The sequence below is a fragment of the Pteropus medius genome, unplaced genomic scaffold, assembly GCF_902729225.1.
Source record: "Pteropus medius unplaced genomic scaffold, Ma_sr-lr_union100, whole genome shotgun sequence".
NCBI classification, from domain to species: Eukaryota; Metazoa; Chordata; class Mammalia; order Chiroptera; family Pteropodidae; genus Pteropus; species Pteropus medius.
The window spans coordinates 27,667,730-27,685,670 of NW_024349519.1; the positions used below are offsets into that span (position 1 = coordinate 27,667,730).

The 17,941-nt window shown below is 35.5% G+C and overlaps 1 pseudogene; it reads right to left on the reverse strand.

Moving 5' to 3' along the window:
* Positions 1–9,897: 9,897 nt before the first annotated feature.
* On the reverse strand, positions 9,898–10,016 carry LOC120618661 (uncharacterized; annotated as a pseudogene).
* Positions 10,017–17,941: the final 7,925 nt, after the last annotated feature.

Below are 17,941 nucleotides of genomic sequence, written 5' to 3' on the forward strand. Positions count from 1 at the left end.
CTATTGCATAAAATTAGTGTATTTATTCCATTTTCAGGTTTCTTATTTTACCAGGCTTCTTAAATTCGTTTATCATCCCTTTTCTTCGTTAGGATTGAAATTCCAATCAGTTTTAATGGTATTTTCATGATTTTAAGCAGAAGAGGATCCCACAGGAAATGTGATTGGAGTTGGCACCTGGATTGGAGATTCGTGTCACCTCTAAAGAGAAAGATCAGCTTGTCAATTTCCACATTTGTATTAACCTATCAGATATTATGACTGTGAGTTAAATGTGACCTCTTCATTATAGCATTTTTATTTTCTCTCCATTTTGGTGTTGTTTAGATAGGTCTATATGCAGCAATATTGGGTTCTTTGCTTAATTTTTCAGCTGTGAAATAAAGCATAAGAAGACCAAGGTCTATCCTGAAACACAGATTATCATTTACTTAAACAACCACACGCTTCACATGTTTTCTATCCTATTTATTTTGTTCCACAAGATAAGGCGAGGTATGCAATGGCTAACACTTGCGTTATAGTTAATTTTAACCCCCATATCAATAAGCAGATGCCTTTTCAAGTTATAAAAGCATGCCATTATTATTATCAACTGGAGAGAATGAAGTCATTGTTCTCATAATACCATAAAAAGCCAGAAGGGCAAAAACATACCTCAGGGGGGGGAAAAAAAAATCTCATGCAACCAACAAAATACCTGTGAGGCAAAGAACATTTGAAGATTTGAAATCATCACCCCTAACTATCACTAGATTTGTTTCATCAAATTAGGTTCTAAGGATTTGGGAAGTGGGGGCAGGCAAGGAATTATTTAACAATTTACCAGAAGAAAGTAACTTGTTGGGAGCAAATAAACTATCCTGTAGAAAGTGGGTTGTAGGTAACAAGAATAGGAAGTAAGGATTAATAGAAGTTGGCACACCGCGGCAGAAGTTAAAGTGGTCGCTTTAGGATAAATCTTCACTTTGCCCTGACCAGCCCGTATTCTTGCAATCTTCTTATCTCCCCAAACGCTTGCTTAGTTTAGGCATTACCTCGGGCATCTTTCTGTTCTCCGGCATTTTCCTGTCTTTGATGTGGCTGCCAAGGTGGAATAATTTAGAGTTGCCTTTAATACTAAAAGAGAGTAATTCGTGTAAGTTTAATTATCAACCTCCAACTCAGTTGATTGCAAAGTGAGAGACCAGTAACAGTACCCTGTTTGTTCCCCTGAACAGGAACGAGAGTGGGCAACAGCCCCACAGGATCCACCGTGTATGTTGCTTCTTCCCTGCAGTCCTTCAGCGTGTCCCTGGCACTCCCACCTTCACCAAGACCCACTAATTAGCTTAACTCTGTTGGAAATAATCCTCTTTGCTGAAGTGCCATATACAAATCTGGGACCTTAACTATTTCCTGTCTCCCCTGAGGCCCAATAAAATATAAAACCGAGGGATTTAGGATATATGTATATACACATATATATACATACTTTGAGGGGTATTACATTCTGTACATTATGAAGTGGGAACATTGAGTTTCACAGCATCTTTTCCAAGAGCATCCTTACTAAAGGAATTATTCACTCACTCAGGAAATTTTTCAGTGTTCCTCTCCCTTAACTCCTAGGAGCTTCCTACCACTTGAAACACTTCATATTTTCCTCTAGTCTTCTCTAATGTAACCTCTGGTTCTAGTTTCTAAGAACCCTAGTTTAGCCATAGCGACAATGGTTTTAAAGTCTGTCCCCAAATTTTATCAGGTACCCTAATGCAAAAATTCTAGATCTTTCTCGATAAACAAAACTTTTTGTTTCTCTTGTGCACAGCGCTGAGATTTTTATTTGGCACTGAAGTACAAACTGTCCACAGACTGGTTTCAGATGACATGATTTAACCAGGCTTTTTGCCATGTGTCTTCTTGAACTCTCACCCAGGAAATGCAGATCACGATTAGTACGAATTGCCAAGGGAAATTCCAGAAGGCTTAGGAATCTTCAAAAATGTAGTCATATTTGAGAGGGTTTTCATGTTTTCCAATCCCTGCCCTGGTTTCTATAGTTACCAGCTAGTTGGCATCGTAAAATATTGATAACTATTACCGACGGTGGCTGGGGGAAGCTGGTTTTGAGTGAATACCAGTTTTAAGAGGAAATAGGCCAATGTTCTCAGACTCACAGCAAAGCAAGTGCAAGGTTAATCAGTGAGTCAAAAAAAGGTGGTTGTTCTAAATTAAAATTTATTTTGTTTCTAATTCAGTTAATCCAGCTGTTAGTAACATCACTTAAGATACATTATCTTATGTTGGAAATGAGTTTGAGTTAACTACAATGCACATTCAATTTTATAAAGGCCATGAACCTGATTCATGGGTATTATTTTTTCTTCCATTTTCACTCATAGTAGAGGTAATAACAGATTCAATTAGCTTGCTTTATATAAATTGAGACTGCTATGTATTAATACATTTTGTTCAAATCATTTTTAAAAACTTTTTCTAGATGAGACAGTTTTTTTTCTTATTTTCCCTTTTTTCCCCACCTTGAAATTCTTCATTTCAACTTGCATAAGAAATAATATTTTATTACAAATATATTTCTTTCCCATCTTGATGGTTGCCTAGAAACCTCAGTAAAAGACAGATTCCTGCCACATCTGAATTTATTTTATAACCAGTGCTACTATCCACTGAAATGACAGCTTTAATAAATGTATATTTCTTAATCTGAATTATTTATCTCAGCTAGTTGTTTATTTCAACTGCAGAATTTCGGAATTTGCAGAATGAAGGCAGAACTCAGAGTTCTGAAAAAATAATACCGGCAGTGCTCTAATGAGAAGAGATCTCATTTAGGTGAAATGCAATGTATACAAAAATATTGATGTTTATTTTAAAGATCAAAATAGTACTTACTATCAGCAAAATGTTAAAAGATTTTTGTTAACTAATCCAGACTCTGAATGATGTCAAAATGATCCCTATTCACCTGATAAGGCACATAGGCACAAGTAGAACTAAAAATATGACAGGGTCAGAGGGAACTTTACATTATGACTGTAAGATTTGTATTTGTAGATCTTTCATTTCCTCTAGAAACAATCTAGTAGGTGAGAATCTCAGTCCAAGAAGTTAGGTGAGAAGGAATGGTCACATTTCTCTTTTGTTCAAGTCAACTTAAATTTGATTTCAACCATTGGACGGGCAAGAATTAAAACTAGTCATTACTAGAGCTTTTTTCTTGAGCCCCAAAGGTATCTTTCTAGGTCCAGAAATATTGAGAGAAGCCCCAGTCATGAGTACAAACACTATCCATTATCTAGCCTCTCTATTACCTTCAGTTCTGGGGACTGTAGTGCTTGTTGCCATACTTGGCTCTGAAAGTCCCTGGTGAAGCTAGGGTATCTGTGATTTTTGAGGAGACATCCTCTCTGGGGGCAACCAACTCTCTGAGGTCCCACCAATACCACAGGCTACTCACAAGGCAAATACCACCCTCTCTATCTCATCTAGTAGGAAATCTCTCCCTCTGGAGTAAGCCTTCAAATGTCAAGCCCTTTCTCTTCTCCCTTCAAGTCAGTTAATTTAAGACCCTACAAAAGATAAGAAATGCCTCTAAAGTTTAACAAAAAGTCAGAGGAATGGAGTAGAGTAGAGCAGTATAGAGAAGTAGAGTAGAAATAGAAACTTTCTACTTTCTACAGAGCAAAGCCTTTAAAATCTCAGGAAAAAGGGATTCACATTTGGATGAGGGGCATGAAGGAAAAAAAAAATAGAGAGAACACAGATGTTAACATTTCAATAAATTATTTCACTACTATTTAAGATCTTGACTGTTGGCTAAGAGCCATCTTTTCTGTACCATCACCTTTTGTAATTTTTTTATGTGACTCCTTTCTATAAAGCCTGCTTAGTGGAAGATAAAAAGCTAAAGATCCGTGGCAAAATTTAGTGGCTAGGAAATTGTCTCCATAACCAGGAGGATGTCACACTGTGTCAGATAACAACCAAAAGGTATTGCTTTTGAACCAGTACAGAAAAATCTCTTGTCTTGGGTAGTGGTTGGAAAATTTGTCAGACATAAATCTGATGTTCATTCAAGACAGGTCAGAATGTTCTGCTATATAAGTACAAAGTAATAAAGACAAACAAAATCCTCTGGGGTAAAATCTAGAGGAGAAACAATGCTGATTTTATGGAGCATGAAACAAATATACACAGTCACAGCAAAGATCTGAGTGCTTAGACTGTGGAGAAAAAATTTGCCTTTGGTGGTGAAAGAGTAAAAACAAATGGACAAGCGTGCTGGGGAAGGATGCGTACCATATCAAAGAGACATGGACCATAAAAGGCAGGTAGATAGTTTTCTATTTTAAACAGAAAACCCTAAGAACAGAGATGGCATAAATAATTCATAGAAAATGTTGTTTTTCTAATATTTCTGATTTACTGAAGAACTGCACTGGGACATGCTTTCATTTAGGGTATTCATTCAATTGATAGAGAAACCCAAACAACTGTAACAAATTAAGGGCTTATTTTTTTCTATCAGACATAGTAGATAGGCAAATCCAGACCTATATGAAGGATCCACTATATTCTTGTTAGGTAACTAACAAGTCAGACATGAGAGACAGGGGAACAAAGGAATAGGTGCCCAGCCTAGAGACTGCCCAAAGAACGCCCCAATGGTAGTAGAATTCTGGGTATGCACATGTGCACTAGGCGAAGTTATTGCCTAGTGTCAATCAGGTGTCAGTCAGGATGACTTCACTTGCCAATCACCCAGAAATGCCTTTGGAACCACCCATCACGGCCCAAATATAAGGCAGACATTCCTGCTTCTGGCTCCTTTTTGCCCTTCTGGGCTCCTTTCCCTTTTTGCCGTTTTGGGTTCTTTCTCTTTTTGGTGGCCTTTCTGTCCTTTTGTAACCATTTTGGCTCCTTTGTGTTGGTTACAGCACTGGGACCCAGTGCCTCTTTGGGGCATTCTTTGTCTTTCTCAGATATATTTTTAATAAAACTATTAAATCTCAAAGACCTGTGATTCTTCACTGCGTCATTTGAGGAAGAACCGAGGAAAAATGCACCGTCGTTATCCCTCTCCCTCCCCACTACCATTGGGGTGACACCGAACTCTGGTCGGCCCCAACGGTGACATTCTCACTGTTCCAATCTCCTTCTGCCTTTGTGATTTACCGTCCTTAATGTACGGCCTCATATTTGGCTCATAAAGGGTGGCCACTACAACCTCGGCTATCACATTCGTGTTCCAGTCAAGGAGAAAGAGGGAAGCACAGTGAGGCACAGACCAATGTTTCCTGAGCCCACTGACTGTCACTCACATTTCTGGACCCAAACCGACTTCAATAGATGCTGGGAAATGTAGTTTTCACTTGGGCACATTGTTACTTCAGATGTAACTGGGGTTCTCTTAGTAAGAAAGGAGATCGGCTGCTGGGTAGACAACTTGGAATGCCTGCCCTAGTCACTAGGCAGACGATTGATTGTCTCATGGACAGATCTATGAACTTGGAAATTGGGCCTCATTTCCACTTTCGACTTTGCACAGTTAGCAAATTTCCCAAGTGCAACATGAGGAAGATTCCTTTTCCAGTTCTGAGAGAATATGTTTCTTTGAGGAATTACTTAAATGTGTCAGTGATTTTATCTTTTATTTTCTTCAAATAAAAGATAGCCATAAAACATAAACCCCTCTGACCCTTTACGTTTATAAGACTCTGGGGAATAAGAAGTTGAAAAATCTTACTGAGAGAGTAAGATTTAAATGAACCATATTGTATATTAAAAATAAAATAATCATAAGACCAGCCACTACAATAATTTACACAAAACAGTACATTTTTAAACTTGTTGGGCCATTGTATGCTTTAATTGCCTGTCTTTATCTGCCTTTTATATGAGGAAATATATATCGTCATTATGTAGTGCCCACAGGTTGAGATCTAATGCAAATGGACATCAATGAAAAGTTAGATTCACTGCTTGGGAGAATTGCAAGATGAGTGCTATCTTCAGGAGATGAAAAATACCCACAGTTTAGCACATCACTGCCTGCCCCCAGGGCTCTCACAGAAAGTCCTTTACTCTCCGTTTCCTGCCTCTCTTCTTTTCATGACCCACTATGAGCTTCCCAAGTCTTTATCTCAACAAAGGAGACTCATTTGAAATAACTGGAAACCACAACCACTTTTTTAGTGTTATGTTTCAAACTGTTTGTCTCTGATCTCATTCGAACTTTGATCACAATAACTATGTCTCTAATGAGACCGAACTGTTAGCAGCATCAGAAAACCCTGCCCAGCAAGTTTCTGAGGTCAGCATAGTAGACAGATGCTGCACTGATAACTCAGGGGTAACCACACCCAGCCCCTGCTTTGCTTTGTCAGGTACCTTCTGCTGTGAATTATCGCCACCTTTCAAAGGTTTTGGATCACGATTGTTGCCAGGCGAATCCTGGGACTAGGTCTTTTGGGAAAGTTTTAAGAATCCACTCTGGTGAGGTGATGCTATTGGCTGAAATAAGTACACTGTTGTCCTTTTTGTAGAACCAGTGTTCATAGAAGATTTGTTTTTCTAAATAACTCAATGAACATTAAGGAAAGAAACCTCATTCATTTATTTAAACTTCCCAAGCACCTGTTATGCCTCCATCACTGTGTTAGGGTTTGAGGAAACAAGGTTAAGGGACGTTGGTTGTTCTCTTTAGATTATTTCTATATGCATAACGACGATTACTAGTCCCTCAAGTACATTTTAGGAACTCAAAGGAAATAATTTCCCAAATAGAAAGTTAATGCACCAAACCAAAACCACAATGAGATATCACCTCACACCTGTTATAACGGCTATCATAAAAAGACAACAGATAACAAATGTTGGGAAGGATGTGGAGAAAAGGGAACTTTGGTACGCTGTTGGTGAGAATGTAAATTAGTGTAGCCACTATTGAAAAGGGTATGGAGGCTCCCCAAAATTTAAAAATAGAACTACCATACAGTCTAACAATCCCATTTCTGGGTACATATCCAAAGGAAATGAAGACAGAAGAGATGTCTGCACTCCTATGTTCATTGCAGTATCCATCAATGGATGAATGGAAAAAAAGGTGTTCACACACACACACACACACACACAGACACACACACACACACACAAATATTATTCAATCATGAGGAAGAAGGACATCCTGCTGTTTGCAACAACATGAATGGACCTTGAGAGCATTATACTAAGTGAGATAAGTCAAAGGTAAATGCTATATGATTTCATTTATATGTAGAATATGAAAAAGCCAAACCGTAGAAACAGAGAATAGAATGGTGGCTACCAGGGCCTGGGGATTGGGAGAAATGGAGAGATGTCATTTAAGAATACAAACTTCCAGTTATAAGATGGATAAATACTGGGGCTCTAATGTATAGCATGATGATTATAGCTAATAATACTGTATTATATCATTGAAACCTGCTAAAATACTGTATCTTAAAAGTTCCACCACAAAAAAAGAAATGATAAGTATGTCATGTGATGGAGGCATTAGCTAACATTAAGGTAGTGATTATTTTGCAGTATATAAATGTATCCCGTCAACAAAATACAAAGCAGAATAATATAGATTTTATAAATGAAAATGAGAAGAGAATTTAAGTAACTGTTCAAGTTCCTACAGAAACATGGCTTCCCCTTTACTTATTTAATAGGCTCAACAAAGCAATCAAGCCCTGATAATGCTATAAATACTGGAGACTAAAACTGATACTCAGAAGGAAAATAGAACTGTGGACACTTGAAATGTTCTCATTCTTAGGACCTGTGGGCAGTGGTCTCCCCCTGAAAAAGGTTCTGAATCTTTCAACCTTTACTGCTGGGAATAGTGGTTATGATGGTGACTGCTAGGTGGGCAGGTGCTCCTGGGTTAAAGAAGTCCTCTGCTTTTCACACCTGAAGGCTGTCTTGGCGTTAATGGCTACATTCCATAGGACTGCAGTCAGGTTCTGGGGATTATGGAGATTTTTTCACCAGAGTCACCCTGGTTTAAAAGTACACCTGTCCCCCCAATGTTATGCCAGCTTTCTGAATCTGATTTTATAATCTCTTTGTGCAGGATACCTCGGCAAATGTCAGCTTTCTATAGCTGATGACAGTACCTGGTTTCTGTGCATATGTGACTTTCTCATAGACTTTGCTTTGGGAAACATTAAAATTAGCATAGGTTTCCTTTTAAACCTTTTATCTAAAAAGTATAATAGACTTAAAAATGATCAAGTTGGTATCTTGCTTCATTTTCATATTCTGTTGGTATTCTTTATGAGAACTTTCTGATTTGATTTATATTGGGAATAAATGTGAGGGAAAGAAGAGAAATCCAATGATTCCTTCTACAAGCAGCTCTTATCAAATGCAGTTAATTTGGGAAACTGGTGCATGGAGTATAGTACTGGAGATCTAACCCAGGCTCTGTCTGTTACTAGAACTGTGACCCTGGGCAAATCACATAAATAGCCTTGGCCTCCATTTTCCTTCATCTGTTCAAACAGGATAATAATATCTCCTTTGTAGAGCTGTGAGAGTTTCACAAGATGTGAATGTAAACGGGTATGCTTGGAATGCACTAAATATCAATAAATGACCAATGATGATGACAATGAAGAGTGATAACAATAAATAAAAACATGCCACCAGCTTTCAAGGGAAATATTTTCATTCTGTTTTAAATTATTCAGATGCTCAGAAAAAATGCAACAGGAAGTTATTCATCTTTCGCTTAAATTTGTCTATGGAGACAGAGCCTAAATTCAAGATTATTTGTGGATTAATTTCAGGAAGAGGGTGGGAGGGGCAGAGAGCGGAGAGAGAAGAGGGGAATAGAAGGGGCTGTGGAGAGAAGGGGCTGTGGAGAGGAGAAAGGAACTTTTCTGCCTCACTCTTACATTTCCATCTTGCTCCCTTGCTGGGAAGTGCTGGGAAGGGAGAGAGAGAGCTCTCTCTACTACATAATTGCTTCTTTTCAGGAAGATAGCGGCTGATCAGACCGATCATACCTTCGTATTCATTGGTTATCTCTAATGATGGGAGTTACTGTGGTAAGAATTACTGGTAGGTCTGATGATAAATTCATGGTAGGTAAGCTTGATACATCTGTTTTATTCACCAATGTATGCTTAGTGCTTAGCATTCGTGTCTGGCATATAGAGGACTCAATAAATACTGGCTAAAAAAATGAGCAGATGAACAAATGCTATTATAAAATTAATTCTGTACCAGAAAGTGTTTTCCCCAAACAATTCACCCAGAGAAGGACTTACAGAGCGGTCCAGCTACTCTTCCCCATTACAGAATCTATTATTTAGTATGCTGCAGTGACTTTATTTTTAAACGATTCTTAAATCTTCTCTGATAAACTGTTTGAATTCCAGTAGTATATATCTATCTTTCACAGTATGTGAGCTTATGGAGACAGAGATAGAGAAATATGTTCTTAATAATACCTGCTTCTGTTTTTCATTCTCCTTAGTGGCAGCTGTCAACAAATGCTGCCTTGCCGCTTGAATTTCCATCATAAACCCAGCCAGATAAGGAATTCTTAATACTACAATGAAAGCTACCTGAATATTTGACAGTTTTAGTTATGTTTTTAACTAAACTTTGAAACTGAAAAAGTTTGACCTAGGAATGGAAGTTATGGGCATAATTTGAAATCTAGAGAAATGCATACCTGGTTTTCTCTGCTGCTAGATGCTGATCACCAGGATAGAGCGATCACACAGCAGTGATTATAATGTTTGCTTTTGTATGAAGAAAAAATATTTAGAGGAAGATTGGAGTTTGATGCACTTTGATGCTCATAATTTATCCTGCATATTGTTCAGAAATAATTTTATTTATTTATTTTAATGCCTATAGCACCTGGTCTTCCTAGGTGGTCTCCCATCCAAGTGCTAACCAGGCCCAACCCTGCTTAGCTTCTGAGATCAGACAAGATCGGGCACATTCAGAGTGGCATGGCCCTGGACAAAGCTATAATTTTAAAATCATTTGTTCCCTAAAACAAGATATAAGAAATACTTTTTAAATCAAATTATGTTAACTGTTCTCTTAAGGAGAGCTATTAATATGCAGACATAAAAATATAACTTGCATATTTATATTATTCTAAATAAATGAATATAAATTAAGTGATGAAGTTTTCTCTTTACTTGAATTAAAATATATAGAAACTTCTACCTTTACGTAAAACTTTGCTGATTTATATCAAACATTAATCATAATATTTACTAATCTGTTAACTTCACCAGTAATGGAAGAGGATCCTGAAACCCTTTATCCTGCAATTTCACATCTTTTATGCGATCCTAAAAAAGTAGTCTTAGACTTGTGCAGAGATTTGTCTACAAGGACATTTATCATATTGTTGTTTATAATAATGAAAGAAAAATTGAAATAATCTGAAGCAATAAGGGATCAATTGATAAACTATGGTTCACTTACACCTTGGCACACAGCGATGCCGTGAAAACAATGTTGTTGAAAAATATTTCATAATGTAGAAAATGTGACTACATTATTTTAAGTATAATACACTCACATCACAATCACAGCTTTGTGAAAAAAGTAATACATCTATAAATACAAAGAAAAAAGATTAAACCAATACTCCTCAAACTATAAACTTTAGTTCTGGGTAAGTAGTGGAAATTATGGAGAATTTGTTCATTAGAATGTAAGCCCCCATGGGCAGGAATTTGGGTCGGTTTTGTCCACTGTTTTGTTCAGCATCTGGAACAGGGCCTGTCACAGAGTAAGAGTTCAATAAGTGCAGATTAAATGACTTGATAGTCTTAGTTTTACATATTTATGATTTTAAAATTTCTACCGCTTGTCGAAATAAAAGAATCATTTTTAAGGGCCTGTCGAAGTTATTAACTAACAGCTTTGGGACAAGGCATTCTCTAATACTATCTCTCCACACATATTCAACTCTCTATTGCTATTCTTAGATAATTTTCATAAAAGAGCTAATTATAAATAAATGCTGCTAGAACTTTAAGTATTTCAATTGTTTTCGGTTACTTATTGACGTTAGACTTCCATTAGTTGCCCTTGACTCTAATTGTGTGAATGACCTCTCTACCAATACAGGGACTAAGTAAGCTAAATAGCTATTATCACATTTTACCTTACTTTGTTTGTTTCCGTGTCACGGAATATTGTGTTTAGCATAATGCCTCACACGTGCATGCATTCACGTTTATTAAAATTCTAGATCTTTTTATTTTTACTACTGAATACCTGGTTGAATGGAATCAGATGTCATCGTGAAAATATAGAGGTGATTCAGAGCAAATGCGAGAGAGGCAGTCATTCGAGATCACCTAAAGGCTCTCCTACCCAAAATTATGTGCTGAGTCACTTGTTTTATAGTCTACCCAACTCCGAGGTTAAAACTCTCTTAGTTAATACGAAACAAAAACAAACAAATAAAAACAACAATACAAAAACTTCTTAGAAGTTTTGGAGGTATTTAAATTCCCCTTGTGGTCAACCCATGTCACTCTGTAACTGAGTGAATCTTCATGTTAAGGACATTCGTTGATGTACACGTTTAACAAAGAGTGGCTTTTATTTTTCTGGACTCAGCTTTTAAAAATTATACACATGATGTATGGTTCTATTTTCTCTGTTAATGCTTCAAACAATACAGATACAGAGAGAATAAATATGAGCCTTTCTCATATTTATTTATCTCTCATATTTAGCCCCAGCCATCAACTCCTCTTCTCTCTCCAGAGCAAACACTGTGAGCAGTTTTTGCAGTACCTACATCCTTCTAGGAGTTTATCAGGTATATGCTCACATACATGTATAACTACACATTCACACACGTATGCAAGTATTGTTTTGTTTATCAGTACTGTATTTTCTTTTGCCATGCTTTTTATTTCATTTAATAACGACTTTCAAAACATTTTTTTAGCCTCAGTATACACAAATCTGTCTTGTTGCTTTTAAAAGTTACATAATATGTCATAATATGGAATTGCTGTACTTTAATTAACCACTTCCCAACCCACTGGAGGTTATTTCTATTCTTTTCAGTTTTTCTCCATGACAAACATTTCTTTGTATTTTGTACTCTTCATATAATTTTTTGGCATGGGTGTAAAGTATTTATGTATGATAGAATCTTAGAGAAATTGAAATAACTTTTATTTCAATTGTCAACTGATAAGCTAGAGGCAAATAGATCTTGGTCAGATAAGGATAACAGATTCAGGATAGTTTCCTTCATTTTGTGAGAGCAAATGTATCATTCATGGTAAGCATGAGCATGATGAAAAATGGGGTGGTAGCTGTACATACATAGCGCTGAGAAGGAGGGGGGAAGAAGGCAGGGAAGAGGAGAAGGTGATGAGAAGAAAAAAGAGGGAGAGAAGGTGAAGGAAAGAAGAGAAGGGAGGAGAAAAGACAGAAAGAACATAAGAAAAAGGAAAGAAAAGAAAAGAGAAAGAAGTTCAGTAAGCAAAAGTCTGAATTTAAAAAATAGTAAAACAACATTATACAATAACATTATACAATGACATTCCTTTTAAATTCTTAGCACTATAGAAGGACCTAGCATAACTTCAGTAAAATGAAGTTAGATGGTCAAATAATAAAACTATGATATAAAAAGGGAGATCTTTCAGTTAAGGAAATTGAGAAACAAAATAATAACTCTTTCCAGAACAATACATTAGAAATAGCAATGACTAGATATGAGAGTGAAAGCATAGGAAAAGAGATTAAAGCAGTTAAGAGAAGATAATAAATTTGGAGACTAGACTACAATCATCCAAATAAATAGCATTTCAGAAAAAGAAATTGTCATAACACCCAAAATTTTGTATAAAATTTTGTACCAAAGAAAATTCTCTGAAATGAGGGACAGAAACTGTGTTCCAGAAAAAATGCATATAGAACAATTGATAACCAAAATACATTCTTTCAAAATTATTTAACATCAAGTATGAAAAAAAGAATTTTCAGATGTCCAAGTAGGAAGAAAGGAAGTCCTCTACAAGTGGTGAAAAATTTAGGCTAGCCATAGATCTCTTCAGAATTCAGAGAATGTAGAACAAATTAATTCTTCTTGAAAAAAACATCAACAACTTTTGACTATGATATCTGGCCAAATATGTTTCAAATCAAAGCAAAAACGTCAAGAATAAAAAAAGCAATGGTGAGAGGATAAATAATGTGAGAATGAATTGTTTTTCTTAATACAACACTACAGCTAAATTATTGTAGGAATTTTGGTTACAGAATTTAAGGTGTTATAAATATAACAATATAATCAAATGATCAGCAAGTAGGGAAAAGAAAAAAGAAGGAAGTATAAAATTGTTAATTTCCTTAATATGTCACATGATTGAATTCATCGATAACATCTAAATTTAAAACAGAGGTATAAAAAACTTAAAGACTGATCTCAGAGGCTAATCAGGGTTGGGCCTGGTTAGTACTTGCATGGGAGACCACTTAGGAAGACCAGGTGCTATAGGAATAAAAAAAAAAAAAAAATAAGAGGGATTGTAAACTGACAAGGTCCTTGCAAACTGTGAGGTCAACCAAGGGTTGCCTTGCCTAAAAACAAACAAACAAACAAAAAACTTAAAGAGCTTAATTGCTTAATGATTTTCAAAATATTATTCATTACCTTGATATGATCTTTTAGACACTAATATTTCGTGTAACAAAGAAATATTTATCCACATTTCTATAATTCATTAGTTTTATGTAATTTCTCTCTTCCATTACTATAAAATTACATTTAGTACTTTTTGAAAATTAAATTGGTGGGGAAAAAAGTCTTGTTGATTGGAAAGGAAGAAAAAAACTGTCTTTATTCAAAGAGATTATGATTGTGTGAATACAAATTCCCAGAAGAATCTACCAGAAACTACTGTTTTCATGGGATCAGAATACTCGATACAGTTAAGATACCAATTCTTCTCAAACACTTCTATAGATTCAATTCGACTCAACAAAAATTCCAGTAGAATTTTTTTTTTTGGTGGCTATCACCCAGTTGATTGTAAAATTTATATGGAAAAGTACAGTACTAAAACAGTCAAAATGAATTTGAAAAAGAACAATGTTAGAGGACTCAAACTACACAATTTCAAGACTTATCATTAGGCAACAATAATCAAGATAGTGTGGCATTGGTAAAGGAATATATACTTAGGTCAATAGAACACAATAGAGAGTTTAAAATTGACTCCACCCCAACATAATGCCAAATAGTTTTGACAAAAGTATTAAGGCAATTCAATAGAGAAAGGACAGTTTTGTTTTGTTTTGTTTTTTAACAAATGATATCTGAGCTTTTGGTTAAACCTATGCCAAAACATGAACCTTGACTCATATTTTGTACCTTATACAAAAATTAACTAAAATCGATCATAGACACCTATAAATATTTAAAATATAAAACTTTTAGAGGAACATACAGAAGAAAAATTTTTGTGACCTGGGATTAGGCAAAGATTTCTTAGAAAGGATACCAAAAGTACAATCCATAAAAAAAAAAACTGACAAATCAAATTTTTCCAAATTTAAAAACTTCTCTACTATGAAAGATAATGCTAAGAAAATGAAAAGCCACAGATAGGGAAAAAATATTTGTAAAAACACTTACTAGAAAAAGAACTTATATCCATACTACAAAAAGAACTCTTAATATTCACTAATAAAAAAAACTCAATATAAATAATGAGCAAAAGATCTGAAGAGATATTTTACCAAAGAAAATATATTAATGACAAATAAAACACAGGAAAAGATGCTTAACAGAAGTCATTAGGAAAATGCAAATTAAAACTATAATGAGATACCACTACACACCTATTTGGTGGCTAAAATTATTTTAAAACTTTACAGCACCAATGCTGGTGAATATGCAGAGGAACCAGAATGCTCATATATTGCTAGTGAGAATGCAAAATGGCACAGCTATTTTGGGAAACAGTTTGTCAGTTTTTTGGGGTATAAAACATGTACTTACAATAGGAATTCTATGTCCAGGTTTAAAACCAAAAGAAATGACAACTGATATCCACACAAAGTCCTGTGGTGTATGCTGTTCAAAGCAGCATTGTTTATAATAGTCCAAAATGGAAACAACTCAGATATCCTCTGACTGGTGAACAGATAAGCAAAATGTGCTACGTTGGTACAAAGAAATGTCATTCAGCAATAAAAAGGAGCAAACTACCCCTCTGTAAACAGTGGTCAGTACTCATGATGGGTTTATAAGCACAGACCTTGTCAATAAAATGAGGTCTGTCCAACAGAGAATATGTTTATTCACATTGATATAAATACTGTTACATACAATATCATGGAAGAATCTTGAAAGCATTACGCTAAGGAAAGAAATCATACATATAAAATTATATATTGTATGATTCCATTTATAAGACTTTCTGTAGAAAGCAAAACTATAGAGACAGAAATCAGGTCAGTTTTGCCAAGAGCTGGGAGAGAGAGAAGGTGATTGACTAGAAAAGGACATGAGAGAATTTTACGGGGTAACAATAATATTCTATATCTTAATTTTGCGAGAGCTTACATAACTGTATTTGCCAAAACTCAGAACTGTACACCTAAAAAGGCTGAATTTTATTAAACGTAAATTATTCCTCAGTAAACCTGACTTTAAAAATGAAATTTTCATGTTTATAGCTCCCATATATGGAAATTGTTCCCATTTATATTTTCTATCCAGATGTCCTTGTAAAGAGATAAATATTAATATTTATCAGTTAGCATTAATGATAATTATATATCAGGGTGACAGGACTTTGGGTGACATCTTGCATGTTCTCTATATATTTCTATATTGCTTGATTTTTAAAATGAGCTAGTACTATTTTTTTAATAAAAATAAAAATGTCATTGCACTTTTGTTGAAAGCTCAAAATAAAGGCTCAAAAATGATTAATATGATCTCAAAAAAGGAATACAGAATGACACTGAGGACCTGGTAGAGATAAGATAATATGATTTCACTGGGAGATTGAATTAGCCTTCTTCTGGGTTTCAGGCCATGGGATGAGCAGGTAGATTGTAGGTGATTCATCTAGATTATGATTTCTTCAGAAGAGGACCCACTTTCTACATAATCTCTCAACATTCTTTAGTTCCGTTCACACTCTTGACTCATAAGAGGTTCTAACATTTAGTCTTTTGTGAAGTCAATGTATTTCTGGAATGCTCATATAACAGCGAATTTCTTCAGACAGTTTTCTTATTTTATTGACATAATTCTTTCTCAGTCCTTGGGAAAAATTATTACATATTTTATACAATAATTTTAGTAATAAAGTTCTAGTCATGCTGCTTATTTCCCTACAGAAAAAGTCAGACAACTGTACAGGTAGCAATGAATAAATGGATATATCAAATCTACCATCTATTCTCAATTTGTGCGTCAGCTCCTCCACATCGGTCCTGGAATTATCTTGAGAATGATACCAATAGGAAGAAAAAAAAAAAATCCAAATGTTCAAGTAGTGTTGCTAGAAAAGAAGGTGCTGTTTAGAAAAGCTGAACTTACAGATAATCAGAACTAGTTCTCAGGCTTTGTCTTTAAAGCTATTAAGGTTTAAGCCAGAAGCACCTAGTTTTTGTTTGTAGCGTTCTGATGGGATGTTGGGGATGAGTAAAAAGCTGTCATGTTAACTGTATAACCTGAAAGAGAAGTAAATGTTCACTCTTGCCCTTTCACATTCCTGCCTCCGAAAAAAAGACATAGAGCCCCTATGGCACTTGTTGCTTTGGCTCATGCTGCTGAATAAACACGCATTCCAGGGAGGGCCAAGACCAGAATGAAAATGTAGTAGTGTTCACCACCACCCACTGTATAGCTCAGGGGCCAAATCTTAACCCAGACCACATCATGCTACTGGACCCCATTTAGCCATGGCCAATTACAGCTCAAAAGGTTAGCATTTCATAGTTTACTTTTCAAGATCTTTTTACCCCTACAGTCTATATCACCATATACAAACTTAAATAAAAAAGAACTAACCAGTTATTTTTATAATTTCTCATGACATTCTTCAAAATGTTTAGAAAAGAATAAAATATATAGTAATGTAGAAATGGACTCTTTGTTTAAGATTCCTCTAAAATAGCTTTGGCATCTCTGTAGAAGAAAAAAACTAATATGATAAATGCCAAATCGTGCTTCACACACACCCACACCTTTTTCGGTTACACTTTTTGGGGATTTTTTTTTTAGAGAAAAAGAATTTGGTCTTATTTGTATAAGCTTCTGTAAAGTAAACGATGCTTGATTTTAAAACTTTCCATTTTAACATATTGGTACCAAAAGTCAACTTTCTCAATTTGTCGTTTCTATTTAAAAGTTCTGAGAAAATCATGACATTTCTTCTCTTAAAAATGATTGTGCTCCTTGGTAAACGATATAAAAAACTGGTAAATACAAGTATTTACAAACCAATACAATGTGCAACAAGTGAACACAAGTGTCCATGGGTGAAGATAGAAAACTATAAACTAAGAAAGCATCTAGGCTGATTAATGACTCGTTCCTTGACTCTGTCCAAAGACTTTTAAATCCTCTGCTAGCAACTGTTTTATAAAGAAAAATGTGAGGTGGGCATCAAAAAGGCTAAGGTTTTTCGGCTGTATTAAGAGACTTATGCTATTATTGTGGCGTGGTCTGGTTCCGCTCTACCTTCCATTGTTCGGGTCAAATCTGGGACGTGGGACTCCATGTGGGGAAGGACACACTAAAAGGGATTTGGAACATCTGCAGCAAGGAAAGGAAAACAGCATGATGAGAGGACTGGGACTTAGGAGGCCTAAAGGATGATTGAAAAGATCTGAGTCATTTAGCCTGGAGAAAACTGTGTGGCAAGGAGGGACA